The 23,356-nt window shown below is 38.8% G+C and overlaps 1 protein-coding gene and 2 long non-coding RNA genes across 3 annotated transcripts in view; 2 read left to right on the top strand and 1 right to left on the bottom strand.

Moving 5' to 3' along the window:
• The window catches only part of LOC109418925 (uncharacterized), a 276,024-nt gene that overhangs the window by 221,218 nt on the left and 31,450 nt on the right, over positions 1–23,356 (top strand). The window lies entirely within an intron of this gene.
• On the top strand, positions 1,115–2,213 carry LOC134288622 (uncharacterized). Its single transcript, XR_009998066.1, has 2 exons — positions 1,115–1,620; positions 1,690–2,213. It is a non-coding gene; the product is annotated as an uncharacterized LOC134288622 (long non-coding RNA).
• LOC134288623 (uncharacterized) lies at positions 7,199–8,191 on the bottom strand. The gene is made up of 2 exons (XR_009998067.1): positions 7,792–8,191; positions 7,199–7,722 (listed from the first exon to the last, which is right to left on the bottom strand). It is a non-coding gene; the product is annotated as an uncharacterized LOC134288623 (long non-coding RNA).

The raw sequence follows: 23,356 nt of genomic DNA on the forward strand, positions 1-23,356 counted from the left end.
AGGAAAATATTCTCAGACCGTATTTGAACCGGTAGTGTTCCGGAACCGGTTCCGGGTGTCCCGCCGGAAGTGGCCAAATATAAAATTGAACTGAAACCATGCATGTGACACATCAAACCGCGGCTTTTTCGAGAACCTGATGAACAGTATGCAGGAAAGCATTCTCAGAACATATCGGAACCAGTAGTGTTCCGGAACCGGTTCCAGATGTCCCGCCAAAGGTAGCCAAGTTTAAAAGTTAACCAAACCCATACATGCGACATATCAAATAGTGGCTTTTTTGATATCCTGATGAACAGTCAGCAGGAAAATATTCTCAGGCCATATGTATCTGAACCGGTAGTGATCCGGAACCGGTTCCGGGTGTCCCGGCGGAAATGGCCAAACAAAAAGTGAACCAATCCCATGCGACAAATCAAATCGCGGATTTTTAGGTATCTTGATTTGGCAAAAAAAAGTTTCCGGCCATATTTGGAACAACCGGTAGTATTCCTCACCGATTAAGGGTGCCCCATCGGAAGTGGTCAAATGTAAAGGAGAACCAACCCCATAAACAGCTGTTTTGATAACCTGATGAACGGTTAACAAGAGAAACAATCATAGACCACACTTTGGAAAACCAATACTGTGCCGAAACCGGTTCCAGGTGCTCCGCCGGAAGTGGTCAAATGTAGAACGGAACCAAACGCATGCACACCGCGCATTAAATATCGGCTTTTTCGATAACGCGCAGAACGGTCAGCAAGAAAAGTCTCAGGCCACTTTAAGCCTACCGGTAGTGTACCGAAACCACTTTCGAGTGTCTCGTCGGAACTGGCGAAATGCACAAATACAGGGGATAGACAAAATGATCGGGACAGGCAAAATTTTCACTTTTCAAAAAATGTCCAATTAGCTGTAACTTTTCGAAAAGTGCATCAAATATTCTCAAATTTTTACTGTGAGTTGATCAACTAGTTGTGTATAAGTGGACAAAATTTGGAAAAGATCGGGTCATTCTGCACGAAGTTACAAGCATTTCAGAAAAAGGTAGAATTATCCGATAGCCAACTTTGAGCTGTTATACCTCCGGATTCAATGAACCGAATGCAATGAAATTTTGTCCATTTATCTATCTATCTATCTATCTATATATATAAAAATGAATTTCTGTCTGTCTGTCTGTCTGTCTGTCTGTCTGTCTGTCTGTCTGTCTGTCTGTCTGTCTGTCTGTCTGTCTGTCTGTCTGTCTGTCTGACCGCTATGGATTCAGAAACTACTGAACCGATCGGCGTGAAATTTTGTATGCAGGGGGGTTTTAGGCCGGGGAAGGTTCTTAGCTTGGTGCGAGATCTCTCCGGTCTCTGGAACGGGGGCTCCCATACAGATTACTTTTCGTGGAACGTTCCTATGGAGCTGTATGTTAAAAAACACAGTAGGCAGGTAGTACAGTGCAGTACGACGTTTGCGATGGACTAATCACATTGGACGACCGAGAAAGGAAAACTCCCCTGCGTTTAGGGCCTTCGGCCCGAGCTATTCGACCTCCGGTCAATTAGGGTTAGGCGTGGAAACCATTCCCGATTCCGCGGGCTGAGCCGTGTGCTGGACGGAGACCTATTGATAGGTCAAAACAAAGAGGTCGGTACATTTTTAAAACTATCTACAGCTATAGCACAAGGTGAGAAAGCTTATAAAATTTCCTTTCAGCTACCTCTGGGCTGGATGGAAAGATTCTCGACAACGTCGCTACTGAGACCAATCATTATCTTCAAGAAAATCACGAGTGCTACCAACGCGATGTGAACCATGCAGGGATGCAGGGCTTCCTGTTCTTCGATGAACCAATGCGCACCAACCAAACACTCCTGCCCACCACACAAACAAGAACGACATTGACGTGATTGCCAAACCGAAAGGGGCATTCAAGGAACGGCCAGATGTACGAACTCCCAAGCCGGTCCACCAGGACAACAAGAAATCTTTCGCAAAATTCCGAAGCTGGTGAAGCGGCCAGTACTCTGTGACGGCCGAGCAGCTGCCCAATCAGATCTCCAGACCATCTTGCTGAAGGACACCAACGAGATAATGTTGTCCATGTTGGTCAATCGGTGGTAGGCTTCAAGAAGGTCTGATTGGTATCCAGTCGGCATGATATCACATTCGTGGAGGCTCTAAAGGGCTTCACGATTACGCCGACAAACGCAATAAACGACTGTCAAAATCAGTGAGAATACCCATATTTTTTTGGAATTTTTTCCGGACTTTCCTGATCTTTGGGCAGGCAGCGAGTTTGTGCTCTAAGTCCTCCTCCGTATTAGGGCACTGATGGCATTATGGACTTGCAACTAAGTTTTTATGATGAAGTAGTTGCGCATGAGGTATCTTTCCATTCACGACCAAATAGTATACCGTCCGTTCCATCGATGTCAGTTCATTTACTCCAATGTTGCTTCATACTCTTCTAGGAAGGTCTGTCTTCTATTCGTCTTGGAATATACGGTAGAATTTAAGAGATGCTCTTCAAACACGGGTAGAAACAGGAAGCTGGTGTCAAGTAGTGATTTGCATTTGTACATTGGTAGATGCAGGGTCAAACCGCTCATACTTCTCGGCAAAATAAGTTGTTCAATGGGAACCCAAGTTGGAAAACGATCCCAATATACACTCCCGTTCAAAAGTTTGGGGTCACCCCCTCAAAAACATGTCATTTTTTTAGGCCCATATCTCCGCCAATTTGTGTCCGATTTCAAAACCCTAGGTTTCATTCAAAAGATAATAAGTCAAAGAAACTTTGAACATGATTTAAAAGAAACTTTTTCAAAAAAATTCAAAAAAGTTGCCAAATTTTCTATTGGAAGTTGGGTCGATCAAATTTTAAGATGATAGCGGTAATATGACCCATTTTCGATTAGATTTCAACTGCTTTTTACAGAACTTAGCTAAAAAATCTAGAAAAAAAAGTTATTAAGTAAATTAATCCTTGATGTCATCAACCAAAAGTTTGGGGTCACCCCTCAAAATGCTGTATCGGCCAAAAGTTTGGAGTCACTATCGTAAAACATGGAAAAGTGATTTGTTGATATCTTCGTCATCTTTCATTCAATTTAAATTCTTCTTGGCTTATTTGAAACAAAATGAATGATACTTACTGCATAGACATTGAACCACACATATTTGTTGAAATTTACATACTAAAACTTTTTTTTGAAGTGTGGTAAAATGTGCTAACTTTACATAACATTTTTATATACAAAAATCGTTAAATACGTTAAGTTGAAGACATCAAACGTAAATTTAGTTAATTATCTTTGAAATGAGCCAAAAATAATTAAAATTGAACTATAGATGACGAAGATATCACCAAATCACTTTTCCAAGTTTTACGAAAGTGACCCCAAACTTTTGGCCAATACATCATATTGAGGGGTGACCCCAAACTTTTGGTGCTACTGCTTGGTTCGGTATACTGATGTTGAGGGTCACTTTTTCATCTGGGAGTGACACCCCACCATCCTAATGAAATAGAATGCAGAGAATGTCTGCATAATATGTACAAAATAAACAAAATTTGGCATGTGGACATTTTTAAAAACATGAATTGTGAGTCCTTCCAGAGGGTGGAAAGAGTTCCCATACAAATGAAATAGATTTTTTTTTGCATAACTACGAAAAAGTGTATACGGCCGACGGTTGTTAAGCCGAAATTCATAGAGCCCGAATGGACATCAGGCCGAATATTCATTGAATCCACAGGTGGAATGATCAATATGCCCTCTTTTTCACACAGGTTGTACATCCTGCTGCTTATAATGCTCACTCTATCATATATCTTTGCTTATTTAAGTAGTAGGCTGTTTTTTCAAGTCACACTGTAACATTTTCTTTACGGACCAACTGTTAAAATTTACAACATATCTAAATGTTTCCTTCATTTTATCGGAGGTTTTTCCTTCGAGTGGCACTGTTTTGTAGTTTATGGCAGTTGAACTGTTAACTCTATGGTCAATTTGTCCCTTTAAGTTATATTGATATAGAGTTGGTTAGAAACCAAACCACAGAACTCCATTCTTTATCTGAGATGTTTCCTTCTTTTAAAATAGGCTGTTCTTTTGCAGTGTTATGGAAGAGTGGGCCTTCACATAAAAAAAAAACCCTCAAAGATAAGTAATAATTAAACACGAACTATGTGTTTCTCAGGTAAGAAGCATGTTCTAATAGAAGTATAAACTTCTAATTAGTCCAGAATATTTGATTAAAAATGGATGGGGACATATTTACCAAACGAAAGATTACGTGCCTCTGGAGCCGGCCTTCCAATGTATATACAAATGAGATTATATACCTTTTGGAGCCACAAAACTAATTGGTGAATGAAATGATCAGCAAGATTTTTGAACGGTTCAATTTGTCCTCATGGTGGCTATGTTCATATGTAGAAAAAGTTAAGAAAATTAACAAATACATTAGCAAAACTGTGGCGTAGTGCAAAAGCCACCATTGATATGGGCAATACAAGGTTTGCCGGGTCAGCTAGTGACTTATATAATAAGCTCTGAAAAACGTTTGACTAAACTAAACTAAACTTGACTAAATTATTAACAAGAGAAAAAGTTATAACGATTTCATTAATTTTATGATTTTTTAGTAAATTGGTCTATTTTTAATATGCATCCCATTACTTTTTCAATCAATTGCCGCCTATGTTGTTATTTTCTTTCAAAACATATCTGTATTCAAGACAATCGGAGGGAATTTAAATGAACTATAATTAGCATCTTGAACTTTGAAACGATGTTGAAATTTAAGAAAATTTGGTGTTTTATTAGAGAAATAATCTAATCGTTATAATTTTCTTCCGTGTTGAAAATTTTAAATTATGTCAAAAGTTTTTCAAAGCTCATTATATAAGTCACTAGCTGACCCGGCAAACCTTGTATTGCCCATATCAATGGTGGCTTTTGCACTACGCCACAGTTTTGCTAATGTATTTGTTAATTTTCTTAACTTTTTCTACATATGAACATAGCCACCATGAGGACAAATTGAACCGTTCAAAAATCTTGCTGATCATTTCATTCACCAATTAGTTTTGTGGCTCCAAAAGGTATATAATCTCATTTGTATATACATTGGAAGGCCGGCTCCAGAGGCACGTAATCTTTCGTTTGGTAAATATGTCCCCATCCATTTTTTAATCAAATATTCTGGACTAATTAGAAGTTTATACTTCTATTAGAACATGCTTCTTACCTGAGAAACACATAGTTCGTGTTTAATTATTACTTATCTTTGAGGGTTTTTTTTTATGTGAAGGCCCACTCTTCCATAACACTGCAAAAGAACAGCCTATTTTAAAAGAAGGAAACATCTCAGATAAAGAATGGAGTTCTGTGGTTTGGTTTCTAACCAACTCTATATCAATATAACTTAAAGGGACAAATTGACCATAGAGTTAACAGTTCAACTGCCATAAACTACAAAACAGTGCCACTCGAAGGAAAAACCTCCGATAAAATGAAGGAAACATTTAGATATGTTGTAAATTTTAACAGTTGGTCCGTAAAGAAAATGTTACAGTGTGACTTGAAAAAACAGCCTACTACTTAAATAAGCAAAGATATATGATAGAGTGAGCATTATAAGCAGCAGGATGTACAACCTGTGTGAAAAAGAGGGCATATTGATCATTCCACCTGTGGATTCAATGAATATTCGGCCTGATGTCCATTCGGGCTCTATGAATTTCGGCTTAACAACCGTCGGCCGTATACACTTTTTCGTAGTTATGCAAAAAAAAAATCTATTTCATTTGTATGGGAACTCTTTCCACCCTCTGGAAGGACTCACAATTCATGTTTTTAAAAATGTCCACATGCCAAATTTTGTTTATTTTGTACATATTATGCAGACATTCTCTGCATTCTATTTCATTAGGATGGTGGGGTGTCACTCCCAGATGAAAAAGTGACCCTCAACATCAGTATACCGAACCAAGCAGTAGCACCAAAAGTTTGGGGTCACCCCTCAATATGATGTATTGGCCAAAAGTTTGGGGTCACTTTCGTAAAACTTGGAAAAGTGATTTGGTGATATCTTCGTCATCTATAGTTCAATTTTAATTATTTTTGGCTCATTTCAAAGATAATTAACTAAATTTACGTTTGATGTCTTCAACTTAACGTATTTAACGATTTTTGTATATAAAAATGTTATGTAAAGTTAGCACATTTTACCACACTTCAAAAAAAAGTTTTAGTATGTAAATTTCAACAAATATGTGTGGTTCAATGTCTATGCAGTAAGTATCATTCATTTTGTTTCAAATAAGCCAAGAAGAATTTAAATTGAATGAAAGATGACGAAGATATCAACAAATCACTTTTCCATGTTTTACGATAGTGACTCCAAACTTTTGGCCGATACAGCATTTTGAGGGGTGACCCCAAACTTTTGGTTGATGACATCAAGGATTAATTTACTTAATAACTTTTTTTTCTAGATTTTTTAGCTAAGTTCTGTAAAAAGCAGTTGAAATCTAATCGAAAATGGGTCATATTACCGCTATCATCTTAAAATTTGATCGACCCAACTTCCAATAGAAAATTTGGCAACTTTTTTGAATTTTTTTGAAAAAGTTTCTTTTAAATCATGTTCAAAGTTTCTTTGACTTATTATCTTTTGAATGAAACCTAGGGTTTTGAAATCGGACACAAATTGGCGGAGATATGGGCCTAAAAAAATGACATGTTTTTGAGGGGGTGACCCCAAACTTTTGAACGGGAGTGTATATTGGGATCGTTTTCCAACTTGGGTTCCCATTGAACAACTTATTTTGCCGAGAAGTATGAGCGGTTTGACCCTGCATCTACCAATGTACAAATGCAAATCACTACTTGACACCAGCTTCCTGTTTCTACCCGTGTTTGAAGAGCATCTCTTAAATTCTACCGTATATTCCAAGACGAATAGAAGACAGACCTTCCTAGAAGAGTATGAAGCAACATTGGAGTAAATGAACTGACATCGATGGAACGGACGGTATACTATTTGGTCGTGAATGGAAAGATACCTCATGCGCAACTACTTCATCATAAAAACTTAGTTGCAAGTCCATAATGCCATCAGTGCCCTAATACGGAGGAGGACTTAGAGCACAAACTCGCTGCCTGCCCAAAGATCAGGAAAGTCCGGAAAAAATTCCAAAAAAATATGGGTATTCTCACTGATTTTGACAGTCGTTTATTGCGTTTGTCGGCGTAATCGTGAAGCCCTTTAGAGCCTCCACGAATGTGATATCATGCCGACTGGATACCAATCAGACCTTCTTGAAGCCTACCACCGATTGACCAACATGGACAACATTATCTCGTTGGTGTCCTTCAGCAAGATGGTCTGGAGATCTGATTGGGCAGCTGCTCGGCCGTCACAGAGTACTGGCCGCTTCACCAGCTTCGGAATTTTGCGAAAGATTTCTTGTTGTCCTGGTGGACCGGCTTGGGAGTTCGTACATCTGGCCGTTCCTTGAATGCCCCTTTCGGTTTGGCAATCACGTCAATGTCGTTCTTGTTTGTGTGGTGGGCAGGAGTGTTTGGTTGGTGCGCATTGGTTCATCGAAGAACAGGAAGCCCTGCATCCCTGCATGGTTCACATCGCGTTGGTAGCACTCGTGATTTTCTTGAAGATAATGATTGGTCTCAGTAGCGACGTTGTCGAGAATCTTTCCATCCAGCCCAGAGGTAGCTGAAAGGAAATTTTATAAGCTTTCTCACCTTGTGCTATAGCTGTAGATAGTTTTAAAAATGTACCGACCTCTTTGTTTTGACCTATCAATAGGTCTCCGTCCAGCACACGGCTCAGCCCGCGGAATCGGGAATGGTTTCCACGCCTAACCCTAATTGACCGGAGGTCGAATAGCTCGGGCCGAAGGCCCTAAACGCAGGGGAGTTTTCCTTTCTCGGTCGTCCAATGTGATTAGTCCATCGCAAACGTCGTACTGCACTGTACTACCTGCCTACTGTGTTTTTTAACATACAGCTCCATAGGAACGTTCCACGAAAAGTAATCTGTATGGGAGCCCCCGTTCCAGAGACCGGAGAGATCTCGCACCAAGCTAAGAACCTTCCCCGGCCTAAAACCCCCCCTGCATACAAAATTTCACGCCGATCGGTTCAGTAGTTTCTGAATCCATAGCGGTCAGACAGACAGACAGACAGACAGACAGACAGACAGACAGACAGACAGACAGACAGACAGACAGAAATTCATTTTTATATATATAGATAGATAAATGGTCAAAATTTCATTGCATTCGGTTCATTGAATCCGGAGATATAACAGCTCAAAGTTGGCTATCGGATAATTTTACCTTTTTTAAGAATCTTTATAACTTCGTGCAGAATAGTTCGATCTTTTCCAAATTTCGTCCAGTGATACACAAATAGTTGAAGAACTTACAGTAAAAATTTGAGAATATTTGATGCACTTTTCGAAAAGTTACAACTATTTGAAATTTTTTTGAGAAGGGAAAATTTTGCCTGTCCCGATCATTTTATCTATCCCCTGTAAGTGTTTGTCAGTACATCAAATAGCAGCTTTTTTGAATACACGATGATCGATTCGTAAGAACATAGCCTCAGACCATATTTTAGACAACCGGTCGTGTCCCGAAACCAGTTCTGGGTGTCCCACTGGAAGTGGTCAAATGTAAAAGTGATATATATCCACCCATGCATGAGATAAATCAAATCGTATTTTTTTTTGGGTAACCCAATGAACGTTAGCAATGAAATAGTCTCAGACTATATTTGGGAGACCCGGTGTGCTTCGGAACCTGTTCCGGTACCGCATCGAAAGTAATCAAATGTACCATGCAACATATTACGTCACGGCTTTTTGAATAACCCGAGGAACGGTTAACTAGAAATTAGGCTCACACCATATTACAGACTATCGGGAGGGTTGCACAACCAGCGTTTGGTGCTTCGCCGGAACTACGAAAGTAAATAAAATCAATGCAAGCGATGAATATGTGTAAGAGAACAAAATCTTACAAATTAAACCCACATACAAACAGACGTCGCACTATACTCACTACCTGCCCTAAATCACACTTTTTCCTGGTGTCATAAGGAACAACTAGGCATAAATCCTACAAAAACTTCCATTATCCCTTTCACCAAACGGAGGAAGGTCCAACTGAAACCCCTTTTCTTGAATCATACACAACTAACGGGTGGCCACTAAATAACGGGAATGCTTTTAGCAGCTGATTAAAAACAATAGAAGCGTCCATAGAGTAAACATTTTTTAGACAAAACCATCGTCTATCTATCCACAAAGTCAGCGTATTTTTTATTTTGTGTCAACTTATTCTGTTCTGCAAAAAACGACATTGAAACAGGAAGCACTACCAAAACGCCTTGGACGGCTCAAAACAACCGTAAAAAAAGTTAATAGTAAACCATTATAAAACTAGAACCCGCCCGGTTTTGAATGAATTCCACATTTTGGCATCCCAAGAAACAGATCCTGAAGGAAATAGAGGAAAACTAGCAAAACCAATAAGCATGATATCATTTCACATAATAAAATCTTCTTTTGTGACATGGGCTGGATAAATCAATAGAATGCCTTGTTAAATAACAAATATTTACATCAAATCACATTTACACATTGAACAACATGTAAATGGTTCGTTATAAAAAAAATAGCACAAAAAAAGTTCAACAATGAACCGCAGTGCACAAATTACATCGACACGTTTTGGTGATACAGAAAAATAACATTTTTTGGAAATTTCTATAAATGTCATTTACGGGAAAAGGCTACAACCAAAGCAAAAAAAAAACAAGTCAGTATCCCCATTTTTTCTTATTACTGTTTGAGTGTGTAGATGCTAAAGGTAGCTGAGAAACTATTTATTTTGACCAACGATTTCACAGACGCAGAAAATGCGTGAAAGTAAACTCTGAAAAGTCGTACAAAGCAGTTGCTCCAACATCACTGCAAAAAAATACTGTACAAATTACTACGTTCAACTTTCTTAAATTTTATATTTTCCATGGACGTACATTGTTAAACCTTTATGATAGTTAAATTCAGATTGCCATTTTTAAAGATCATATATTTTTAAGAGCACATTCAAAGCATTCCCGTTATTTAGTGACCACCCGTTAGTTTATTCAAGCGAAGTAAAATATCTAGGTGTCATACTCGACGCAAAACTGAATTGGAACTCTCATCTCCAATCAGTTGTGCAGAAAGGTCTCAATACACTTTGGGTTTGTTCAAAAACCCTGGGTAAAAGATGGGGCCTAAAACCAAGTATGATCATGTGGATATATAAAACCATTGTTCGTCCCAGGACTACTTACGCTTCCCTTGTCTGGTGGCCTAAAACTAATGAGGCTGCTGCAAGGGCGAAGCTCAACAAAATCCAACGCACCGCTTGCATAGCTATCACTGGTGCAGTTCGTAGTACACCCACTTTGGCCCTAGACGCAATGCTTCACCTGCCCCGGTTAGATCAATTCATAAAGCTGGAAGCGGAAAAAAGTGCTCTAAGGTTAAAGAGAACAAAAACACTGCTGTCGGGAGACCTTACGGGTCACCTCAGCATATTAAATGAATTTGCCATAAATTCCGCAATAGGAATTTGTAGTGACTGGATGGAAACGGTAGTCAATTATGACTTACCTTACGATGTGTTCATTCCTTCCCGCCAGGAGTGGGAAGGAGGTGGACCCAGCGTTCCAACACGCTCTATAAATTTCTTCACAGATGGTTCGAAAATGAATAATCTGACAGGTTCCGGAATCCATGGCCCTAGAACAAAAATCTGTCCACTTAGGACAGTGGCCCACAGTATTTCAGGCGGAAATATATGCAATATTAGAATGCGTGTTATAATGCCTGAGGAGAAAGTATAGGTTTGCAAAAATATGTATTTTCTCTGACAGCCAAGCGGCACTTAAGTCGCTTAATAACTACACTTGTAACTCAAAGCTAGTGTGGGAATGCATTCTGGCTTTGAAAAACTTATCCATACGCAATCGAGTCTCTTGGCGTAACGTCCGCATTGGGACAAAGCCTGCTTCTCAGCTTAGTGTTCTATGAGCACTTCCACAGTTATTAACTGAGAGCTTCCTCTGCCAATGACCATTTTGCATGCGTATATCGTGTGGCAGGCACGAAGATACTCTATGCCCAAGGAAGTCAAGGAAATTTCCTTTACGAAAAGATCCTGGACCGACCAGGAATCGAACCCGTCACCCTCAGCATGGTCATGCTGAATACCCGTGCGTTTACTGCCTCGGCTATATGGGCCCTTCAATCGCAATCGCAATCGAGTCTACCTATATTGGATCCCAGGACATACGGGTCTAGAGGGAAACGAGATTGCTGATGAGCTAGCCAGGAATGGATCTAATGAAAGGTTCATTGGCCCTGAGCCCTTCTGCGGGATCTCAGACTGCTCTGTAAAAATGGAACTGAACAAATATATGGTCAGTCAAATCACATCAAACTGGAATGCACTTCCCCATACGAGCCAATCCAAAAGGCTCGTAACGATAAACCCCAAGAAAACCCAACAACTATTAGGTCTCAACAAAAGGGATCTCAACATCTACACCGGTCTAATAACTGGACACTGCCCCTGCAGATACCATCTACAAAAGATCGGAGCAATCCAAACCTCAAATTGCCGCTTCTGTGACGAGGAGAGGGAAACATCAGAACACATCCTCTGCTATTGCAGTGCACTCACTCAACGTAGGTTCAAAGTTCTCAGCCAGCCCTTTTTAGGGCCTGCTGACATATGGATCTTATCTCCCAAGGACGTGGTTGGCTTCATAAAGCTAGTCTCGCCAGAATGGGGGAGTCACATACTGTAACTCAGGATCTCTATTCATCAATAATAGATGGTCTTGAGTTCAGTCGATACCAAGGTATCTCAGTGACAAATATGTTACTGAGATAACTTGCGTACCTCACAGCAAAAGGGTATATCACAATAGTTCTAAAATCTGGACGCAGTGATCTTCACCCGACAAACGAGCGAGAGATACTCACTACCTATTGCCCTTGTTTTCAACGGTCAATAAGATAAGCCCAAATTTTCAGAAAAAAATTGTGATCTGTGATTGTGTAAAGAGTTATCAGCCTCCAGTGTTAGTGAAGGTGCTCAACAAAGTGCTCAAGCAGTCAACTGAGAATTCTGATATTTTTCAGCCCAGCTTATACGTTGAACATAACGTCGGACTATGTGCAATCAACAAGTTTTAAGTCAATTCAAAGATGTCTTTGATAAAATGCTTGCTTTTCTATAAAAATATTCGGATTCAGAAACACTTTGACTTACGTTGCCGGAAAGATTGTGAGAACATGTTCGACTAGAAAGGCACTATCACCACTAGGTGGATTAATTTGGGTTTATTGGTTTGCAACAGCAGTGCATCCACCACATCGTGATGGAACTTCTTCTGTTGATTCACTAGCTCCTCCAAAAGATTCAAGCACGCTGGAGCATGCCTCTGGTTTCCTCAGGCCCTCGCGATCCGCTGCTTCATCAACGCCTTCTTCCACTTGGCTTTCAGCTTCTGGGTCCATATTTTCGTCCGGGTCAAGAGGGGCGCCGAATGAGATCGACTCATCAACGCCATCTACAACCGCTACAAGCCCAGCCAGATAAACAACTCTCTCTTCCAGAGCAGATAACTGGATGCTCTTGCAGGGACCACCTTTTGTAGCTTGCTGTTCCTTTCGGTTGTTGGCAAGTTTTCTTCAGGTTTGATTTTCAGTCGGCCCATACCTAGTGAAGACATTTTTAGCAATGAATGGATTTTCTTGAACCAAACAATTAAATATAAGAAGACTTGTTTGCATTCTGCAGGTGGTCTGAGGCTGTTGAGTTCCTTGGACAGATTCTCCCAAAAAGGTCCGGTGTCGAATCGGGCGATGTCCGGTTGCTCCTCTAGTTCCTCCACCAGTCTTGAGAACTGGTCTTTATTCGTACTTTTGCCTTTGGATCGTTATGTTTTTAGGTTTAAAATACTGAAATACTGAATTGTAAATCAACGTGAATACAATCAACCATCAAAACTTACATTCCGCGATGAAGAAAAACAGCAACGGCAAACCGTAGAACGCAAGAAAATAAACAATTAGAACGAAATTTTGAAGTACTCTTGCGTTTTGTTATCCGCATCCGCAAGAACCGGGTAGCGAATCATAAGTAAATGAAAATACCCATTCAATCGAAAACCAGAATGATCCAAGTGTTCGAAAAAGTGATGTTCGAAATATCGTATGCTTCGAATTGGTTCGAACAAAAACAAGAATGCAAACGAGGTATACACCCTCATTCTTGTTTTCGATCGGATCCACTTTCGAACGTAAATCTTTCGCATTCCCGTTTACGCCAGCAAAATCAAATGCGATACGGATTCGAACGAATCAAATACGTTCGAAAGTCGATACGTCCGTAAACAAGAATGAGGGTGATACTTTTGATCGTATCCGATTCGATCGGAAACAAGAATGAGGGTGATAAATTTGCCAGGGGTGCTAGCCCGCCCCCTGACCGAAAAGTTGGCTACGTTTGACACGACATCGGTCAACCACGAAATAATTATCGACTATGTCTTTCACAAGAACTTAGTGGCCTTTTTAATCATCCTAGCTCAACAGAAATGGTTGCATTGGATAAATGTATTTCAAATGTTTCAGCGACCACAACCAATAAACCTGCAACGATCACCACCACATTCATTGCGTTACGTTTTCATCATCTCAGTACCTACTGGAGCACTTAATCACTGGTGGTGACCATCACCACCACCTCTGTCAGTAGTGACCGGACGACACGGATGACAAACGGAGCCCTCGCGCATAATTGCCATGAAATGCACTGACTATGGCTGCGTTGTGAAGTCACAATCTAACATAGGAGACACACATTATACCTGAACGGACTGCTGCACTGGTAAATAACTGTAAGGTTAGCATTGTTGCTGCTCTTCTGATCATGTTTGTGCTATAATTAGGTTTCGACAATTGTTCTACGAATCGGTTTGCTGGCCGTCTGTCGCCGCCACTTGATGCTGTCCGCCCATCATCCTACCGACCGTTGCCACTTTACACTGTAGGTAGGTAAAGTTTACAGCAGAATAACTCGGTCAAACGCAACGGTTTTATGTGTAGGGTTGCAACATCGTGGGGCTTGATGTCCATCCCATCCATCCATTGTGATTGAAGAAATATAAGAGTTAGAAAAACAAAAACCATATAAAGAATTTGTTCCTTGAACCTTTGAATGATAACAAATACCTCGTTGATCAAGATTAGATCTCACAAAATCATTTGAGTAAATTTTATTTCCTGTTTTCAGTTTTTTTATTAAACCTATTAAACTGTTTGACGAGACAGTTAAAGCACATTATGCCCAAAATCCCCCTAGCTCTCCAAAGCGTGTGTAGGAGGTGAATGATGCATTCTAGGTTCTATTGTCCACCGTCCGTCGACGGTCGTGTGCCTCTTGAATGAATGACGTTAAGAGCTTTGCGCCGGACGAGCATCCAACCAGCCAGCAGCTGCCAACATAATGCGATGTTGGCGCTCCAGTAGCTGCTGAGTATCAAATCTAGTTCAAATGCAAACGGGACAATGTACTCCAAATGGACTCTTCAGTCCGGCACCTCCTACACATGGTGGGGCTAAACTACAGTTTAAGTGCCGGAGCTGGCATCATCGTCGTGTTTATAGGCTTGTTTATCTCTGTAGGAGTGACTGGAATACCTAGTTGTTGTCAGTGAAGGCGGATGCGTTTCAGATTTTACGGTAGTAAGGTGTCAAGCATATAATCACGTAATATTGTTTGTTCTTGCATATTCTTTGTAGAAGATAAGAACAAAAAACTGAAATACAAGATTGAACAGATCACGTTTTAGAGAGAACATAGAGTTATGTCGACGAAGAATAACTTAAACTAATAAAGGACTTCAACATCCAGAACCAATTGTCTAAATTCTAAATAATTCTACTCGTGTAAATTACTACAAGTCCTGCATTCCACACAATTCACCGTTATGTGGTCACGAAGAAATTGTTCCAGCACTCAGTGAATCCCATAGAACGTCAATTAGTAGCTTCTAGCAATCAGTGCCCACACTTCCCGAAGAGAAAAAGATTTATTCAGAAACCACACCGCCGGAGGTTAATTGCCAATATTGGCAGTTGTAGTTGTTCTTCGTTTGAACATGCAAAACCAACAGAACATCCAACCGCCACAAATCGTTTCCTAATGGGGGCCGATCGGACATCGCCAACCGACAGTAACATAACATTCACATCATGTGGTGCTCGCGTGTGCAGCACACGCTTTTCTTCCATGGAAAATGTAAATAATGGACCATTATGGTTTGAGTCGGCTTCACGCGTATGGAAAAACAAGCCTAAGCTCATAAGATGAGATATAAGTGGCAAGGGTGGCAGAACACGATCGGAATTCCACTTTGTCAATCAATGTGGGCACAAATGAGAGGAAATCCGATTAACTTGATTTTCATGATGTTTGTTTGGTGGTCGGCAGACGCTTCAGCGATGGTATCAGTAATAAGCAAACGCTATCACATTAGCTACAGATAATGGAATGTTGAGGATTGCCACTGGACTGCATTTGAGACAGCTCATGCTAATTAAAACTTCGCGAGTCGAATTGAAAATCACTGTATGAGTTGCTACTGTAATTCCCAGTGAAATACTTGGAGGATTTTTCAAAGGATCGCGAATATCTTAAAAGCTAGTCTGCAAAAACTATTTGTAGCTATAACTGTTTTAAAATTTCGTCAGAGAATCCATTACATATTTGGAATTACAGATTAGTACTTCAGTTTTTGGTTCTTACTTTAACAAATTCAACTAAATTTTCATAAAAAAAATATTTTTTAGCTATTTGGTACCCATTAAAGTGAAAATTTTATGTTTGACTCAGACATAAAGACGCTTACTTTATACCAAAATATTCGGATTGATTTTTTTTCCAAACTCTTATAAACGGAACGGTAGCGTTCCGGAACTGGTTCCGAGTGTCCCACTGGAAGCAGCCAAATATAAAAGTGAACTAAACCCATGCATGCAACACATCATATCGCGCCTTTTTCAGTATCCTGATATACGGTTTGCAAGAAAATAGCCTCAGATCACATTAGACACTACTGATAGTGTTTCAGAACCGGTTCCGGGTGTCTCGCCGGAGTTGATCAAATGAAAATAAACAAAACCCTAAACCACAGACAAACAGACGTAACACTCTGATAATTCGCATCGTACACCAATTTAACGCTCCATTTAAAAATCTTATAGTTGACCAACTGACCACCCATGGCGCTCGCATTGTTTTTGCTCGAGTTTGACGTTTGCCCACTAACGCCACCTTGTTGATGGACGGCCAAACCCAGTCCATTTAACATTGAGTGAACGTGTTTCCGTGACTATGATTTGATTCGAAAATTGTTTGAAGTGTTACGTCTGTTTGTCTGTGCCTAAACTACAGGGTGCGGCAGGAAAAAAATGCGAAAACTTCAAGACGCTATCACACGCTGAATATGGGTTGTATATGATTGTTTTTTCATGATAGTGTATCAGTCAACGTCTATGTTCAAGCACTAAAAAATAAAAATGAACATATTTGATTTTTAACATGTGATAATGTAAGCCTAAAAAGTTGGTATCAATAAACTGCGCCCCAATGGTCATAAGAGAAAATAGCTAAAACAGTAATAAAATTAGCTTCAATTCGATGCTAAACCAGGCCATACTAATACAGAGCCATGTAGTTTCACATACCAGATAAAATATATATATGATATATATGATGATATTGTAGAGAAAATTAAAATTTTTGTTTTATCACTTATGAAATTTAGCGACCTGTAATTTTCAGTGATTAAAAATTGTTTATGCAATTCAGTATTATAATTTTTATTTTATACTACTCATTTCAGTATCATAATGACTTACTTTTCCGTACCGGTTCATTATGCAACTGAAATGAGTTGCATAATGAAAAATAGTTGCATAATGTTCATTATGCAACTCATTTGAGTTGCATTATGAACATTATGCAACTCAAATGAGTTGTATAATGAAAAAATCATTGCATAAAATTTTGTATGGAACTCGTTGCAAAACTCGATTTTTTCGAAATCAACTTTTTGCAACTCGTTACATAAATAACTATTATTGTCTTCAAATTCAAGCGCCATCTTGTAAAGGTTTGTTACCAAAAAGAGATTTTTTTTAAATAACTTTTCAGGAAATCAGCCTGTTCGAGATCATGAAATGTTGAAACATAGATTGGTTAACGTCAAATGGACGAAAATGGGGTTTGAAGTTGAAAAACACTTTCGCCGCATACTGTACTAAACCCTACGATAAACCTGATGAACAATTAGTGAGAAACAAATCTCATACCATATTTGGGACAATTGGTACCGTCGCAGAATCGACTCCAGGTGTCCCACCGGAAGTGGTCGAATTTACACATCAAGTCGTGGCTTCTTAGTTTACCTTCTGAGCAGCTACCAATGAAATAATCTGAGACCGTATTTGGGACGACCGGTAGTGTCATGGAATCGGTTCCGGGTGTCCCGCCGGAAGTGACCAAATGTAAAACTGAACCAAACCCATACATGTGACACATCAGACCGCGGCTTTTTTTACAACTTGATGAACAGTTAGAAATTAGCAAGAAAATAGGCTCAGACCATATAAGAGAATACCGGTAGCCTGGGAGTGTCAAAGTTAAATTCAAGACACTTGGGGGGTATGTTAAGGTCGATTGAATAATAACACAATTTTCTATTAGTAGTTCCTATATTAACTGTAATATTTTCAGAAATGTTTCATTTATGTAAGAACTTACCCCATGTCCTAAACAATCGCGATAAAGGAATACACATATTCACAACTCAAATGTATTTTAAAACAATAAATTGAGCTTAATACATAACTGGCAACTCGAAGATTATCAACATTAGGAAAAGTAGTTAAAAAGTAAACCGGTTCTATGATTTTTTTGTCATATTCGTATTTGAACCAAACTGAAACGTTGGTAAATGTGTAACTTTCGTCAAACAAGTTTTCATGCAAGCAAAATCTGAATCGGGGTTGGGTTGCAATTTTTGATGTACTGATCCAGTTTCAAACTAGGTTTAAAAATACAAAACAGCACTATATTTTCTTCTTGACTGGTTTTTGTCCGTGCCCCACAACTTGTGACAATGGATGATCTATCTTAACCAGTGTCACATCTATCATAGTTTAGTACTTGAAATCTTGACGAATAACCGGAATCTCTATGTTTTGATCAAAGTACAAACACAGATTTCAAGCTTTGTTCAAGCTTTGTTCAAGCTTTGACCTAGAAAGGCAACTACCAGTGCATCACTCATAGTAACAAATAAAGGCATTTTCCACTACATTTCTCACCGTTGTTTTTTGTCCAACGCCAGTCCAGCATTATATTATATCCCCATCGTTGAAGTTTATTGAAGTCCACGCGCGCGCTTCTGATCCACCGAACCGCACCGGTAGCGGCCGGCTGCAGCCTAATCTTAACGCGCGATAGAGAGCGCTTCAAATTTGAATTGAATTGAACATTACAAACCGTCCGAAACCCGAATTAGGGCTTTTGTTTGGTTCTTTTCTCTTTTTTCTGGTTCCATCGCTGGGCCATCGTCGCCGCGTTTCGTCCATCGTTTCGCTTTCAATTTGAACCCCGTTGATGGAGAAAACCGAAAAACAAGTCATCTCTCCATCCAGAGTAGACTTTTGGTGGATGGAAGTGCTCGGGGCTGGCGCCTGCATAGGGAAAGCGTAGCTACGAGACGAATGGCCATAAAGCTATGATGAGAATTAGTGCGAAGATGATAATAGAGACATAAACTATAAAGCGTTTATTAAATCTTCCGAATCTTGATCGTTTTTCTTCTATCGGATACGAGGAATTCGTGACCTTCAGAGGAATGCTACTGGAGTGTGCGAGCGATATTTGGGTTAATTACGTACTCACATATCGACAATAATTTTGTGTTTTGGTTTTTTTAATCGAGAAGTTTCTGTACCGTTCACTGTGTGAGTTATTGGTTCAGTATTTAACGTCATCCCCTGTGTTTCCGTAAGGTAAGCTAAATGTTGACATGTTTCAGTCCTTCATAAAATCGTCTAAAGATTAAACTCATATTGATATTATATTATGATTGAGTATGTTGAAGACGGGTACTCTTCCCCTATTTTGCACAAGAACTGACAGGGTAGGTTCTTACATTCTCCCAAATTTATTTTCACATCTTTATGCTTGACACGACTTTGATAGCATTGATCGATGAAACAATACCTAAGATCAAAGGCTATCAATCAAAGATCAATAATTGATCATTTGCCGATGTTTCATCACAAGAAAAGCCAATGAAACGAAAAAGTAGACAAACATGTACTGCCGTGAATCGCAAGTCAGTCCCATCTGCATTTTGGACAAAAATGCGTTAATGGCCGTTTTCGACCTTTCTTGGGATGATCTTTCAGCTGCGTGAATAAAAATATATAGTTTGTTCAGTAAAATTAAAAAAGAACACCAAGTCAGATTGTCCCATAATGATATGTAATCGCAAGTCAGTCCCATTACGAACTTAAGTACCCTGCAGTACAAAACTCAACACTGTTTTAGTCAGTTTAATATTTTTCACGGTTACGTTTTCACGTTTGAAACAATGTGTGAAAGTTTCATGATGATCGCAGAAGATTCCAATTCATGGCGATTTTCCTAAGTTTCACATAGAAATCGAATTTGAAAACTTCAGAGTCCATTTTCTCAATGCTTACTTTTTGCAGATGGGACTGACTTGCGATTCACGGCAGTGTAGGTATGAATGTTGTATCGTTTACATCACAGTACCAAAGAGCAAAATTTACATACCATCCCGTGTCGCTCCATAGCCTCCGGTCTTTTTCGCTATTCCTGTTGTGTTGTTGCTGAGAACATATTGATATGTTTACAAGCGTTTCCAATCGTAAATAATAAATTGTCTGGGATGTGTTGGAAGTCAATTGAGATAGCCTCACGCTATTGACCGTGAAATTCACTTTCTCTCGACATTCAATTGATTGTAATGTCGGCTCAATTTGGGTTTCTCAAGCCAAATTTAATTAACAAGATGAAAAGTGAAAGCACTGTAGATGATAAATTGATTTGAATGGACGGACATTATCCAGAAATTGGGGAAGGTTATTATTCACAGGTCATTATAATTGAAATGGGCCTTTCTTCTGTTTTGATACAGCAGCAAAGACATAGTTTTATAATTATCATTATCGTTTTCACTTGATTGGGCCCTCTCTTGTGAATTGGAAGATACGTTTCACATGAAGATGATAATTGGAAATAACAATTTACTACTTCTTGGCGAAATGACCCAACAGGGACAAAGCCTGCATTTCATCTTAGTGCTGTATGATCACTTCCGCAATTTTGAACTGAGAGCTTCTTCTGTCATTGACCATTTTGTGTGTATATATCGTGTGGCAGGCACGAAGATAGTCTATGCCAAAGGAAGTCATGGAAGTTTCCATTACAAAAAGTAGAGAGAACCGACCGGGAATCGAACCCACCACCCTCAACATGGTCATGCTGAATATCCTCGCGTTTGCTATCTGGACTTTAAATTAGGCATCTTAATTCCAGTATCCAACGCTAAGCTGTGGATTAACACTGATAGAAGAAGAAGAAAATGTAACATTATTTTTTTTGTCTTCTATGATCCATATCGATTATATAGAATTCACAATATTTAAAAGGAGTGTTTTTGCATAAATGAATTTAAGAGTTTTTAAAAGCAAGCAGAGTTCTAGCGAGATTTAAAAAAATGGTGCATTTTATGTCAAATCCATGTAATGCCTCCTAGTAGAATTCATGATGGTATTTGTGAAAAGCTTTGATTGATTGATTGATTTATCTTTATTTGAGAGTTCTGAAAAGCTTTGGCTGAGTTTTGGTTGGCATTTTGGAATGAATTCTTAGAGCATAGTTTCGTACGTAAAATCTTGTTGAGATTCCCAGAACAATCATGGTGGATTATCTGGTGGTATCCCTGAAGTTTCTCAGCGTGGTACTGACGGAGGATCCACAAAAGCATATTTTTAAGAATATCCAAAAGATTTATCCGAATCTCAAAAGGTAGTTTCAAAAAAAAAAACTAATGACGTTAAAAGTCATACAAGAGTACTTTGAATAATTATGTCAGAAACAAAGTCACAAAAATCTTCAGTAATACTTCTGGAAATTATCATAAATATTCCTAGGAAATTCCAATACAACTTTTCAAATTATCTCTAGAAAAAATATCTGACACCTCTCTTTTTTCTGAAGTAGTGTAGAAGAAACTCTTTCTAGGACCTTGACTGGAAAAGTTTAGTTATACAAAGTTCTCTTCTTATAGGAACTTGAACATTTTTTCTAGCATCCCACTTATGAATTTGGGTTACTCTTCAAATTTAGCGTAAAGCAGTTTTTCAATTGTAAAATTATTGAAAGAAAGACATTACACACCGCCTGCAGCTAGAGGCTGTACAGACTGAACATAACTTACTTTACACTAGACAACGGACAACACATATGTACGACACCAAGTGGTCCAATGAAGAATTATCCGATCGACGTATAGTTAGCTCCGACTGGAGTGTGAATCCACATTCTGTAGCAGGGCTGCAATTTTTCGACAAGCCTTTATGATTGCGATATTTTTCCTTTTTTTTTATTTTCTTCGTTTTGGTTTGCTTGTCATTATTGTTAAGTTGTTATGCAAAAAGATAAATTATGACTTGAATTGATTTTGGTTATAATAGTTTAGTAACGAAAAAACAAAAAAAAATGTCAATTTATTCGTCCCAGAGAATTTTTTTCTATGAAATAGTCACTCACATTTGTTCTGCCCATTTGTCCACTTGGACCATTTTTTCTTCGTTTTGTCTTTTTTTAGATTTGCATGTTTTGTGTAGGCCAAGAATGCTGTCGAAAAAATAGCTGGTTTTCCTTTCTTGAGCTACTGACTAATTTGTAACCCACATGTAGAGCTTGCGAATAGTATGAACACTTTAAGCCGATGTTCCCTGGGTTACAAACGACGTGCAAAACACAGCTGCAACCATTCCTAACGATATCTTGTGGTATTATATCTACCACAATTATTTTTTGGAAATATTAGTTCTTTTCGTGCTGATAACGCGAGTGTCGTGGATTTGCTCCTCTTTGGAGCCACCAAAAGATGTTTCTACCGAAAGTTTTACGGCTTTATTTCTGTGCTAATGTTCTACGCATACTACTAAGTGTTTCAAAATTATATGAAGTATAAAATTTCACAAGAAAACAAAAACATGTTGTCTTATAAGCTAACCTCAAAAATACAAAGTTTTTAAAAATGTTTCAAAGCTACAGCATTGGTAAATAGTAAACATTTTATGATTTCTTTGCAGAATAGCCATTTTTGGAGGTCATTATCTTTGGACTGGACAGTGAAGAGAATTGTCAGACAAAAGAGGCACAAAACAAGCAACAAAGAAGGCGCGACAATTACTCTTTATCCCTGCTGGTAACAGATAATGACATGATCTCGAAATTTTTTGTTGCATACAAAACGGAAACTGATTTTGTTACGTACTTTTCAACTCGTAAATTATTAATAATTACTAACCCAAGGTCAAAACTGTTTGATGATAGAGCCTCACCAGAGCTGCAGTGTTTACCGACTCGAAGTTACCGTTCGAAAATCGCAATGCAAGGCTTAAACATCTCTAAGCTCGTGGTGTACGATGTTTATCCTATCATTTTCAAGTTGAGACAAACTTATGTCGCATTGGGTGGATTGTCGCAACAAATACAGGTTGCGACATTGTCATTATTGTTGCACGATGGTTGAATTTTGATTCACTAGACTGGAGTCTATGAACCGATTAAGCTGAAAATTTGACACAAAATTACCTATATTTTTGAATTCGTTGAGTTCTAGTAATTTAATAGACACAACATTTATGTTAGTTATTCTCAGGAAATTAAAAGTAAACTATCATGATCCGCAGTATTCAATAACAAAATTAATATTGAAATAGAAAGGCCATGAGCGTTTGTCAGACTGTGAAGATTGAAAACGAGCCACAAGAGCGTTCGAACGAAACCAACAGAAACAAAACTTGTTGCTCGACCTCAACGAAAATCAAAAATACAGGTAATTTTTTGTCATTTGTCAAATTTTCTGCTCAATCGGTTCATAGACTCCAAAGATATTGCCTTTAAAAATGTTTTTTTTTGTACGGAAATTGGAAA

Source organism: Aedes albopictus, chromosome 2 (genome assembly GCF_035046485.1).
Source record: "Aedes albopictus strain Foshan chromosome 2, AalbF5, whole genome shotgun sequence".
NCBI lineage: Eukaryota > Metazoa > Arthropoda > Insecta > Diptera > Culicidae > Aedes > Aedes albopictus.